At 43.3% G+C, this 11933-nt stretch overlaps 1 long non-coding RNA gene across 2 annotated transcripts; it reads left to right on the top strand.

Moving 5' to 3' along the window:
- The first annotated feature begins 269 nt into the window (after positions 1–269).
- On the top strand, positions 270–9227 carry LOC121075547. Of its 2 annotated transcripts, XR_005823011.1 has the most exons (5): positions 270–464; positions 2775–3259; positions 4254–4386; positions 5381–6116; positions 9148–9227. It is a non-coding gene; the product is annotated as an uncharacterized LOC121075547 (long non-coding RNA). The 2 variants fall into 2 exon arrangements; XR_005823012.1 differs by lacking the exon at positions 5381–6116 and having other exon boundaries at positions 9148–9211.
- Positions 9228–11933: the final 2706 nt, after the last annotated feature.

Here is an 11933-nt window from a genome sequence, read left to right as displayed (position 1 = left end):
GTTGGGCACTAGCCTGTGTCCCAGATTTCTTCCATCTGTTAAGTAATACAGTTTCACTATTGGAGAGATTTACAGCAAAATCTGTAATTCTTTTCAAATTCAAACTGGGCCCATGAAAAGCTCTAATCTAAAATACCTTTCTCTGCACCCCATGCGTGGGTTCTAAACTGGAGGTTAGCCCACCATGTGGGCTTGCTTGCTCTCATCCTCACAAATGTCTAATTTTTTCCTAAACTTTGAAATTTGATGTTGTGTCTAAAGGCCACATATCTAATGTGTGTTCAGGTTTTCTATAGGCTAACAGGTTACTTTGGTCAGTGATGCCTGTAGGACAGTGATTGAGATGCTACTCAAATATATTTGGAAGTTCTGATGAAATGATTTAAGCAATAACATCACCCACCTGAGATCACTGGTTTTGCTGATTCTTTCTCCTTGAAAGTGCTATGACTACAGTTAGGAAGGTAAGTGCAAACCCACTTCCTAGGCTGATGTTTTCATACTGTTTTCTTTGGATGTCAGAAATAAATGCATTTGATCATTAAGCTCTATAAAATTGAGCTATAGTTTATTGTTTGAGTCCATATTTCACTTCCAATTAGTTTCCTGGGGGTGGTTGTTTTTATTGACCTCTTATTTGCATTAAAAGCTCATGGAGTAATTTGTGTTTCTAAGAACGTTTGCTCATATGGCTTTGGCTGTGATCTTGCCAGCGCTAATGCACTAACCAGGAGCAGTGTCTCGATCAGGAGCTTCCAAGTGAAACAGAGAAACTGCCGATGGAATAATGATGTTACTTAGCAGATAATACTCATTTGCTTCAGTGCTGACTGAAGTGGAAGTTGTGTTTGATATTAAAGATTACCATCCTGATGACAGATAAAATAAGGGAGGAATAAGAAGCATTGTTTCTTCTAATCTTTCCTTTTGAAGTATCTTCATGCATAAAAATTATCATTTTGGAAAAATGCATGTTTGAAAGCCAGAATGTACTAACGTAGTGCTTTTCAAACCAAAGGACTTTGTATGTTTTTACAAATATTGATGAGATGTCTCTGACACAAAAGAATGCAGTGGTTTAAAAAAAAAAGTCTGGGGTTGCACTGCAAAATCAGACACAGGACAACTGGAAAAGGTCTATTATTCAGTTTGTCTCCAGAACTACTTGGATTATTGACTATTAGAGTATAAACTCTCAACCAGGTGCCTACTCTATCTAGTATATCCTATGCTGGGATAGATCGTTTATTTCCAGAACTATCAGTCTATTAATTACAAACTCTTGGACTGTTGACTATCAGACTGCTAACCCCCCTTGCGGTGCTGCTCTCCCCCTGTCCCCAGCAGACCTGCACGGGGCTGCCAGTGGCTTTTGCACAGCCAGTGGATTGGTTTTAACCTCAGGCTCAGGCTGGTCGCAGCATCACAAAACCCTTCAGCTAAGCAATGACCTGCCTGGTGGTTTTGCCCGTGGAAGGACTTGAAGAAGAACCTCAGATCAGAGCGTTTCCTGCCGTCCCCACCTCCTGTAGTGCCGAGGCATTTCCTGTGAGCGGCCGTTGCTCCCAGCAGGACGTGCTGGTGCTGCTTCATGTGCAGAGCACCCAAGTCCCTTGCGAGGAGCAGGAACTGTGTCATCCTCTGCCAGAAGCGGAGGGGGAAGAGGGAAGGCTGCAGGGCTAGGCATAGAAGTGCCCCATTTCTGGAGTTTTTCCACTGGGCGTCTCTCCCACATGCAAAATGTTCTGACAGTGTTTGCTCTTCTGGTGGCTTTTGAGCTCCTTCTTCAGAGCCCAGCAGAGTTGTGATGAGTGGAGTTGGGGCCGCAGCCTTGGAAGAGCTGTGCTAACAGGATCTGCTGCAATCAAAGCAGCCAAGCACTGTTTCTTCCCACTTTTACTGGCCTTTCCGAGGGGGAAGGGAGCAGAAGCCTCTCCTTGGCAGGTTCCCATCACCCATCTTCAGCATTTAAATGTACTGGGGAGATGTTTTCCCTTTGTCCTCATTGGCTGGCTTCTGCGGTCAACTTTGGCTCTTAGGGACTGAATCCACCTCTTGAAGCTCTTCTGCCTTTTCATTGACCGGCAGGGGTGTAGGGAGACAGAGGTCCTGCACGAGCAGAAAGATGAGGCCATTGATTAGCTGATACTCACAGAACTTGTCCTTCATTTGTGGGGGGCAGCTGGAGCTTGTGTTTGATCCTACAAGAAGTCAGCTCCGCTCTCAGACCAAGCTGCTGAGCAAGACGACATTTGCCCAGAGGAGCTGTGGCTGCCCCATCCCTGTCAGAGCCCAAGGCCAGACGGGACGGGGCTGTGGGCAGCCCAGGCTTGAGGGGTGGCATCCCTGCCCAGGGCAGGGGGTTGGATGGTCTTTAATGTCCCTTCCAACCCAAACCATCCCACAGTTCTGTGATTTCTCTTGCTTTTCCCTGGCAGCTCCCAGGCACTGTGCTGTCCCTTGCATGTGGACAGGGAGGGAGAGAGGACAAAGAGCCTGAAACAAAGGGTGATATCACCTTGTACTCTGGTAGAAGAGTGCTTTGCTCAGGAGCTGTGCAAGTGGCTGTCCTCAGAATGCCATCCTCAGGATGGAAATGATTGTTCAAATGAGCTAGGTATCCTCCTGGATGTATTGACAGACATAGCTAGTTCAGGTTTGCATGTGAAACCCGCCTGCTTTCTCTAATTTCAGGTCTCTGTAGATCCTAATATATTTTATGTGCAGCTCCAAGAATCTGTGAATCAAAAATTCTGTGTATGTGTTCTCTGCAGGCTAAGATATCATCTTAATACTGCGAAGAGAAATACCTCAAAAGAAGTTCATTTTATGATACATATTCATCCCAGAACCTGGTGTTATGGGGTGGGACCATAACTCCCCTAAGACCTCCACGTGAATTTTGCAACCCAGATCTTGTCTGAAGATCTCAGCTGAGAGGAGAAGCTGGAGAACCAGTGAAATTTAAGTTCCCTCTAATGAATGGAGTACTAGGTGGAAGGAAAGAGTATTTTCAGCTGTAGTGATTTCAATGTATCGTCAATCATTAACTGCATTGTTTTTGTTTGGGGCTGTTTCCACCATTAATTCTCCTCTTTGTTCCTTGACTCTCATGTTGAAGGACCAACAGTACCTTATCTGCAAGTGAAGGGTGAAACAGTGAAATGATTTAATTCTTGAGCAGCACAGACTGCAAAAGGAGGCAAAGACTTGCAATGACTGTCCATCTCCACCTGCTGAACAGATGCAGCAGGCAAAGGTGGGCAACCCTGTAACCTTTTCTGCTGTACATTGTAGGCTGTGGGCTGTCTGGAGAGACTGAAATGACCCATTCAGTCCAAGGGGCTGGATCCTCCCTGTCCGTGCTGTGCACCAGGGCTGGGGCTGTCCCTCATCTATGGAACATCATGTCCATCAGTGGCCCCACTTTGCTTAACCCAGCATCAGAGCTGTCCCCAGAAGGATTTCTGACTGGCGGTAGGGTTGTAGGATGATTTCTCCAGTTTGGTGATGGCATGGGCATGTGCTGGTGGAGCTAAGCCTTGGTGGGAGTCGCTGCAAAACTTCCCTGTTTGAGCTGTCTGATAGTGTCAGAGCAGCAGCCGACACAGGTGGGACCTGAAGAAGCCACTGGAGTTAGGGATCAGCTAACTGTCAGTTAGTTTGGTTTGGTTAGGCTTGTTCTGCAAAAGGATTTGGTTGTTTTACTGACTATTAGCGTGGTTGGGGAAAAGTGTCATGCCTAGCAGCTCTAAAAGAGGTGTAGGAAAAAATGCGGAACAAAGACTTTCTTTCTGAGAAAAGGTCAAAAATGCATTTTTCTTACAAACCTCCTCTTTTTTTAATCTTGTTTTATTATTTTATGTGACTTCATGGCCTGTTAATACCAGCCAAATGGGCTGTTACATGTCAAATCACGCCAGCATTTCCAATTGTTTCATATGGTATAATCCCAGTAGTATATTTCTTTTTTATTTACTCTAAGTACTGTAGGCAGATGAATGTTACGTTTTATTTCCAGGTCAGAACAACTCCTGTTAAGCATTACCAAGAAATATTCTTATACTTGAATGTGGTGAGTAGAAATATTGTTACTGGTTTGTCATGTGATCGAATCAAATAGGAAATATAAATAAGTAAATAGAAAACAGCGTTTCAAGTTACCTCAGTATTACTTGGGAGGAAATAATTTTTTACTTTCATTATTATTATAGTTATTAGTGTTTTTAATTTCAGTATCTTCTCCATTACAGGGAATTTTGGAAAGGAACTTGTGATGTGCACTTTGGACTGAAATCAAATCTTGAAATAGTGATGTGTCAGGAGAAGCAGAAGCCTTACACTCTGAGTGCAATTGTAAAACTTTCTGCTGCAGCTTCTAATCAGGTGAGAACTCAAACTAAAATTGATGGAAATCCTGCCTGTGGAGTTTTAGCCTTGAGAAGTGAGATGTGAACCGAAAAAAAAAAAAAAAGATGAATCAATGCCAAAAAAAAACCACAACACGATCCAAAGAACTGTTTCTAAAGAAAAACTGCACTAAAATATTAATGATGGAGTACAACAGATGGCTCAAAAGGTGTAATACAATACTGCATGCAAGAAGAACTTAGCATAATTTTACAGAAAAACAAACAAAAAAAGAATCTGAATGTTGAAGTTCTGGTAAGTTTAAGAGCATGAAGAAGCAGAAACACCAGGGCAATTAAGAATCCAGCCTGGTGGGACAGATCTTGTTCTGAGGGTAAGTTGCTGAGTTTCAGAGAAATGGAAGTACTGTTGCCCCTCTGGTGGTGACCCTGATACAAGAAGGGTCACTACCAGTTAATGCTGCTTTTCACTGACTCTATTCTATTATCCAGTCCATGCAGTATTGAAAATACGGTGAGTGAAAGCGCTTAACTGAGCAACACCTTCCTAGGAAGACTAGATGTGACCCTTGGCCTTGGTTGTGTAGTCAGTGGTTGCCTAAACCCCACTGGTCTTGTTCCGTGGCCACTTGTAGCTGTGCAGGAGAAAAGTTTGTGCTGCTTACTGTCCGCTGCATATAACTATATCTTTTGCGTCCCCTTCCCCGTCATCCAGCTGGGGTTGTAGACCTATGTAGCAATCCACACAAAGGTGTACGTTACTCTGTTGGTGTTAGGACATGCCCTGGGGCATTTCTGTGCTCAGTCCCCACTTGCCCACAATATTAGGAATTGTCCCAGGTTATGCAGCTCCAGTCCAACAGTGTTTTTATCTGTGGCTTGGAGTCTGTGCACCACGAAGTGTACAGCATTAGCGTCTGCTCCGTGTTACTTTGTATGTGCTGTCCTTAGGTGGCAGTCTTAGTTGCAGTCTGTCTCAGCAGAAGCTTGATTTTCTGGTGTCTTTTCAGGAAAAAGGGCATGGGTCAGGTGGAAGTGTTTTGGAAAGTGACGCTCACAGAGCTGTATTCCAGTATAAATTACAATCAGCAATAATTCTATGCTTGAGAAATTTCTAAACATCATATCCTGCAACCTGCTATTCTCCTCTGCTCCAAAAAAAGAAACAACACAAAATCTATTCCCCTGATCAAGAAGGTCTTTGTCTCTTTTGAATCTTCTGAAGAAAGTTGTAAGAGTCCCAGGAGTGTTTGAAATTAACCACCATATAATAGAGATGAGCTGCATTTCCAACCACTCGTTTCAACTACTGTAGCAAAAAAAATGTTAAAAAACCTTCCCTGTTCTGGGACAGAAATGCTCTTCTGCAGTAATTAATTCAATCAATTGTTAACAGACAAATATCCTCATAAATCAAAGCAACCTGTGGAAGTTCCAGTGTGGAAATTGCAAGAAGATATATCAGTGGCAAAAGTTGTTTTACTGTGAGATTCGACGTTGCCTCTGACTGCTTGGGAGGAGTTGATGTGTGGACTTAAACCTTCTGCTCGTTCTCCCCATGACTTGCATGTTTCTCTCTTAAATGTGGGGCTGGCCCAAAAACTCCTACCCCATGGGATGATTTGGGATGAAAGAAGTGCACTGAACTCTGTTTCAAAGCAACTACAGGAAATTGGTCAATGCAGTCTGTATGCTAAGTGATTATTTGTGTAATTTAAGTGCAAATTAAGAAAATCATAAGTAAAGGTAAGTTCTTAAAGCGTGAGGAGGATAAAGCAAGAGGCAAAATGTGCATCTGCAAAAGCTATTCCAGTCGTGTGTATAAATCAGGAGACTATGTGCTCAAGTAGAGAATTAGGCTGAGTTGCCTGCTGTTACACATTTAAATTAAGCAGGAGCCTAATAGCTTTTTAAAAATCTGGCCGTAAGTGTTTTTTCTCAGGGAAGAGATCATCTAATCAAAATAGTGCTTTAGAAGAAAACACTAATACTGAACATGAGCAAGGAGCTCTAACTGCTGATAAAAACTCCACTGCTAGGGTAAGATTTGTTAGTTGGTAAAAGGCTAAAGTGGCTCTTTGCAGCCAAGCTGCTGGTGGAGATGGGAGCAGGGGAAATGAAATGATGCCACAACACTAACAAAATGAATGGCATCTCTGTGCTTGTGGTGGGCACTGATGGAAGGGCCGGTTTATGTTTACTCGCTTTGTTTGATTTATATTCTGCTGCTGCTGAGCTGTGCTGGGGTTTTTAAAGCAGTAAGCCCCTGGATGTCTGCTCAGCAGTATTCAGTCACAAGATTTCTTCCTGTTAATATTTCATTTCCACGTGAGATACAGGATTCTACAGAATTCCTCTACTTTGATCTTTTGAACTGAGCTCTAAAACAGGCCGGAGAAATTTCCTAGAAAGTTTTGACCTAATTCCTTGTCGACGTGGAAAGACGCAGTGATGTTCAAATCAGCTGCTTCGAGGTGGTGTCAGGAAAGCAGCCTTTCCCCGACCTGAGGAGCTGAGGCCATGCTGAAAGCGCCACGCTACGGCTCAGGAGGCTCAGCTCGATCAGCTCCCCGCGGCTCCAGCAGTTTGTTTCTCTACCTGCAACAGATTATTTTGCCTCTTTATCAAAACGTCTCTATCTAAATAGAGAATGTCTGTGTGAGCTCAACACAATAGCATGTGTGCAAAGTATTTTTGGTACAAAGCATCCATGTCTTTCACCTACAATTGTTGTACTTAGCAAATACCTGGAAACTGGAGTGAAATACAAGTACTTTTCCTGCAGAGATCAGTTGTTGAGAGGGATTTGAAAAGCACATTCAGTCTAATTGCATTGCTGCCTTTCAGAGCTTTACAGAATAGCTAAATTCACTTTGGGTATCAGGAGGCGAGGTGAGGGGTTTTAGATCTGCTGTTAGAAGATGACCTGAAGGTGCCTGCACTGTCTCTGGGAAGGACTTCACCTGACTCTTTTGGGGCTTGGTGTTTACCGTCTGCTGCGGCTGGAAATCCCTGGACAGATGGAGAGACAAAGGATAAAGGGGAGGCCTGCAGCAAAGGCCCCTTCTTCTTCCCCTTTGGTATGTGCTCAGGAGAAGCAGGAAGCTAACGGGGCCAGCTTTCGTTCCTTTCCTGCTGCTCTGACTCTTTTGATGCCGACTGGGAGTGCTGGGCCGTGCTGGAAGGCAGGGGGCTGCAATGGGCAGTGGGTGGGAGACAGGCCCAGGAGGCAGAACGTGTTCGGGAGGAAGGACGGAGCCTCCCAGCAGGGAGACAGTTGTGTCCAAACCTGGCAGGAGGTTCTGACTTGGTTCTACCAGCACACTGCATACGTTTTAATTTTTTTCACTTCTTGGTTTGTTTTTGTAAAATGCACTAATCCATTTAAGTTAAAAACTTCCCATGTAAATGTCTGCATCTGCTCTATTGGAGATGGGATTTTAACTGTCCGGGAGCTCACTGGGGATAAGCAAGAGAGATTTAATGTGTTTGAATTATTACTGGGCTGCTCTTTCAGGAAGAACCTGAATGTGCTATTTGTTCTTATTCTTCAAGGACTTAAACAAACCTCATTTCTTTGGAATCTAAGTACCCAGTGTAGGGGGCAGGCAGGGACCAGTGGGTTTAGGTCCTTCAGAAAGAAGACACGGAGCTATTTAGGACCCTCAAGTTTCCTCTTCATTAAGAAACTATATCATGTTTACAGCAACAGCTTTACCACTGCTCTCTACTCATCCTTCCCTGAGCCTACAGAATGCTACAAAGAGATGCGTTTGTTTGGGATGGACAATGATGAAACAGAGTAAGGAATCAAAGACCTTTTCTAACAGTTTAAATTGTAATGAGAACTTTATTAGGGGTAAGATGTGCAAAGCCCCACTTACGGGAAGAAGATGACCAGCAGATCTTTATGGGGCTGAGAAACGTTTGTGCTTTATATTTGAGTCCAAAGAAGTTTTTGATCATTTCTGTTTGCAACATCTGCTCCAGCTTGTTGCTGTAGGAACTGCTGAAAGGTCAGCACAGCACTGGGCTGTGGGAATGGTGGAGCTCGTGACTCCTCAGACAAGGAGGTGCCTAAATTTGCATCATTAGGTTGCAACAAGAGGATGCTTTCCTGACATTACTAATTCCTGAGCATCTTTTGGGAGTGTTCAGTATGTGAATTGTAGTGGCTTTTAATATCCGAAGTAGTATTTAGCATTTAAAGATGGAAGAATTCTATGGCTAGGCTCTGTGTGCTTCCCCCCACTGCTCTGTGCTGGCAGAGGCGGCAGCACCACGAGCTCCAGTCCTGTCTGCAGCCTTTGCCTCACTGAATGTCACAGGGAAAACTTTTATTCCAGCTCCTGGCACAGTGCTGTGCATGTCGGGAGCCTTGGGACAGGTAAGGGGAGCCCTCTGCACCCCGCTGCTGCAGCACGCACCTGCATGGTGCTGCTGCTCCCTGTTCAGTCCTTCGGTGTTAACAGCTCATCCTTTGTATGATGAGTTCGAAGCCTGCTAATCTTGCGTCACTTGTGGTCTTGTCTAAATTCTGATTTTTACAACCGTTACACTAGAAATAAAAGGATTAATCAAACGCCAGAAGATTACTAGAGTTTACCACCAGTCAAAGTTCGACTGGCAAAACGTGTTAATCACTGCTCGCTTAACCAGAGCACAGAACTGCACTCTGCGCTTCTCCCCCTGCTCTTGTCACTGGCATCTTGTGTAATGTGGAGCTCTGGTTTTGGCAGATGCAGAAGAAATTACATTGCTTTTTGTCTTTTAACAGGTATGTCTCTGTTGGGGTTCTAGACATTCCTTAGAGATCCTCCCCAAGCTTATGTACCAAAAAGGCAAGATCTGAACAGCAAAGTTTATCTGTAGAAATTTGATTGCAGAGAGTTACAGAATTATTTGTAAGGTTTACTAAGTACTGCAGAGCAGTAGTAAATAAGTCAAAGCAGAAGGATAAGCTGCACTATTTAACAACCCATTTATTGTATTTGACTAATTAGAACATAAAGCCATTTCAGCAGTAAGCTGAAGTTGCTTCGTGTAGCATAAATGCATTTACTTCAGCAGAACGTAATAAAAATCCTAGACCTTTAATGCCATTTTGGGGGTGTGAATTAAACAAAAACAGACACAAAACCTCTTTTAGAAGAACCAGTTTCCAAACTCTTGAGCTTTTCATCTGCACTCTGTGAATTAGTCTTGCTGAAATAGCTGCTGTGGACAGGATTGCTGCAACACTTCCCTAGTATTAAGCTGAACTTGGAGGAAATCCTGTTACATCCTTTTGACAGCATCACCAGAGAAAAAAATAAACAGAAGTTTTTTTGTTTGTTTATTTCCTTTTCTTTTGTTTTCACAACCTAAATGTGTCCCTTCAGCACCAAGAGCAGTCCCTGCACTTTTTCTCCTGTCTCTTGAATGCCCCCTACTCAAAGACACAATTTGCAGGATATAAATGGGTATCTTTTTTTTTTTTTTTAAGATATTGTTTCCATCAAGGTGGCTATTGACACCCTTTATACCAGTTTCTGTCATCTTTGTCTGATTTGAAATTTACAGAATGGCTGTCCTTCCTGCAGCACTCTTATTGATTTGTTTTAGAAAGAGAAATGTTTCCTTCACACAGCTGGTGTGCAGCTCAGGTAGGTTCACAGGCTTAATTTTCTTTTTAACTTTTTGAGTGAATTTATAGTGGGAGATGTTCCCTTCCTTGTGTGGTCCCCTAAAACTATTGATATTTAACTTCTGGGGACCAGAGCAGAGCATATGACCACCTGGCTGCACCTCACGTGCATGGGTTCGTACTGCATTATACGGATCTGCGAACATCCTCCTTTTGTGATGGCACTGTCTTAACACCTCTGGTCCTGGGCCAGGACTATATTCTAGACACAATGGTACTGCCAAAAACTCTCAGAAAATGCTTTGAATAGTATTTTCAATGCACGTATGCATTTCTGTGATAAAGTAATTTAAGTAACTCTAGGAAGATGCATTGGTAGGTACAAGACAGAAAAGTGACAAACAAAAAAGCCATATAAGAAATACGTTTTTTCACGCTGCTTGTGTCTGCTGCAAGGTAGGCATGGCTGTAAATATATAAATCATGGCCTCATATGTGCTAAAGGAAGACTGCGAAGAAAGCCGAAGTCATCTAGAATTTCTCCACATGGTGAAGAGTCTGTAGGATGAGAAAAGTACTCATCAGCTTTCAGGAAACAATAAAATAATGCAAAGAAAATATAGGAGCCAACTGATTTAATGTGTCACCATTTGCAATCTATACATATCAGTGTTGCAAACCCCAAAGATCTTGGTTTATTTGTGACTAGGAAATGGAGACCAAAAGCAGCCTCATATATAAATACAGTGGATTTCACAGCATCACAGTTTATTGTCTCTCCTTCAGCCATGCAGGTTATACCTCTGAAACAATACTGCAGTCATAATAGGAAAACTGTCCTACCCAGGATTTATGAATTTATAAAGGATATAGTCAGTTTTGTTGTGTGATTCAGCACTAAATCACTACGTAGAGATGTCAGAGCATGCACCAGGTGGGAAAGCTCTCAAGGAAGGATGCGGTGCGTTTTCTAACGCAGCCATTTGGCACCAAATGGTAATAAAGGAGGCAAGGGCTGAGCACCCGACTTACCCCAGACCCAGCCAAAGTGCTTAGTGAAGTATGCTGGTAGCCAGCACTAGGAAGACAGAGCTTCAGAGCAAGTATTTGGATTTTTTTTTTTTAATTAGGAAATATATTTTGTAAGGCTTGGATGTAACTCTGATTGCTTCATCCTGTCCTCACCTCTTGGCTTACTTTCTGCCCATGAGTAGGTTAGGGCAGGTCCCAGTTAGGTGCACATCATGGCTTCTATTTTCCTGCAAATTTAAGTTCCCATTCCTTTGTATCTGCGTTATATAACATGCGGCATCTGATAATGTGCTGCAGCATCTATAAAAGGGTTTTTGCCATTTCATAATTGAAGATGGTACATTCAATTTGAAAGGCGGGGAGAAGAAGCAGAGGTTTCTGTCCCCAGTCTGATTGTCGCAGGGAGGGTTCCTCTTTCATCCTTGCGGAGGATGTGCGTGTTGTGAGACACGTTTCTGAACAGCAGGCGCGGTGCTGTGTATCGAGGCTCAGACTTCAAATGGGGCATAATCAGGCATTTCAGGCCCCTGCGAACACTCCTGAAGAGTTGGCCTGATTTTCAAAAGCACCAAGCAATTGACATCTCCTATTGATTTCACTGGGAACCAGTCAGCCCTCAATGCATCAGAAAAATCAGGCTGGTTACTTAGAAACCTGCAGATGGTTTTTAAATCTACGCTCTGGGGCTGTTTTTGTTTCAGTGCTGGAACTAGACTATGTTTTCCTCTGCTGCATATGCTCCTCATATGCTAAGCAGCGCTTCTGCTTACTCTGCAAACAGTGGCCTTTCTGCTGCACTTGGCCTTGGAAATCCTGTATATAACACATCTGTGTTCTCTAGATCTGCATTGGGGAAGAGGAGTTTGGTGGTGGTAGTCAAAAAGCCATTCTCTGTCTCCTGTGTT

The sequence above is a fragment of the Cygnus olor genome, chromosome 10 (assembly GCF_009769625.2).
Source record: "Cygnus olor isolate bCygOlo1 chromosome 10, bCygOlo1.pri.v2, whole genome shotgun sequence".
In the NCBI taxonomy this organism is placed as follows: domain Eukaryota; kingdom Metazoa; phylum Chordata; class Aves; order Anseriformes; family Anatidae; genus Cygnus; species Cygnus olor.
Note: the sequence above shows the minus strand (reverse complement) of the source record. Positions and strands in the feature narration are given on the sequence as shown.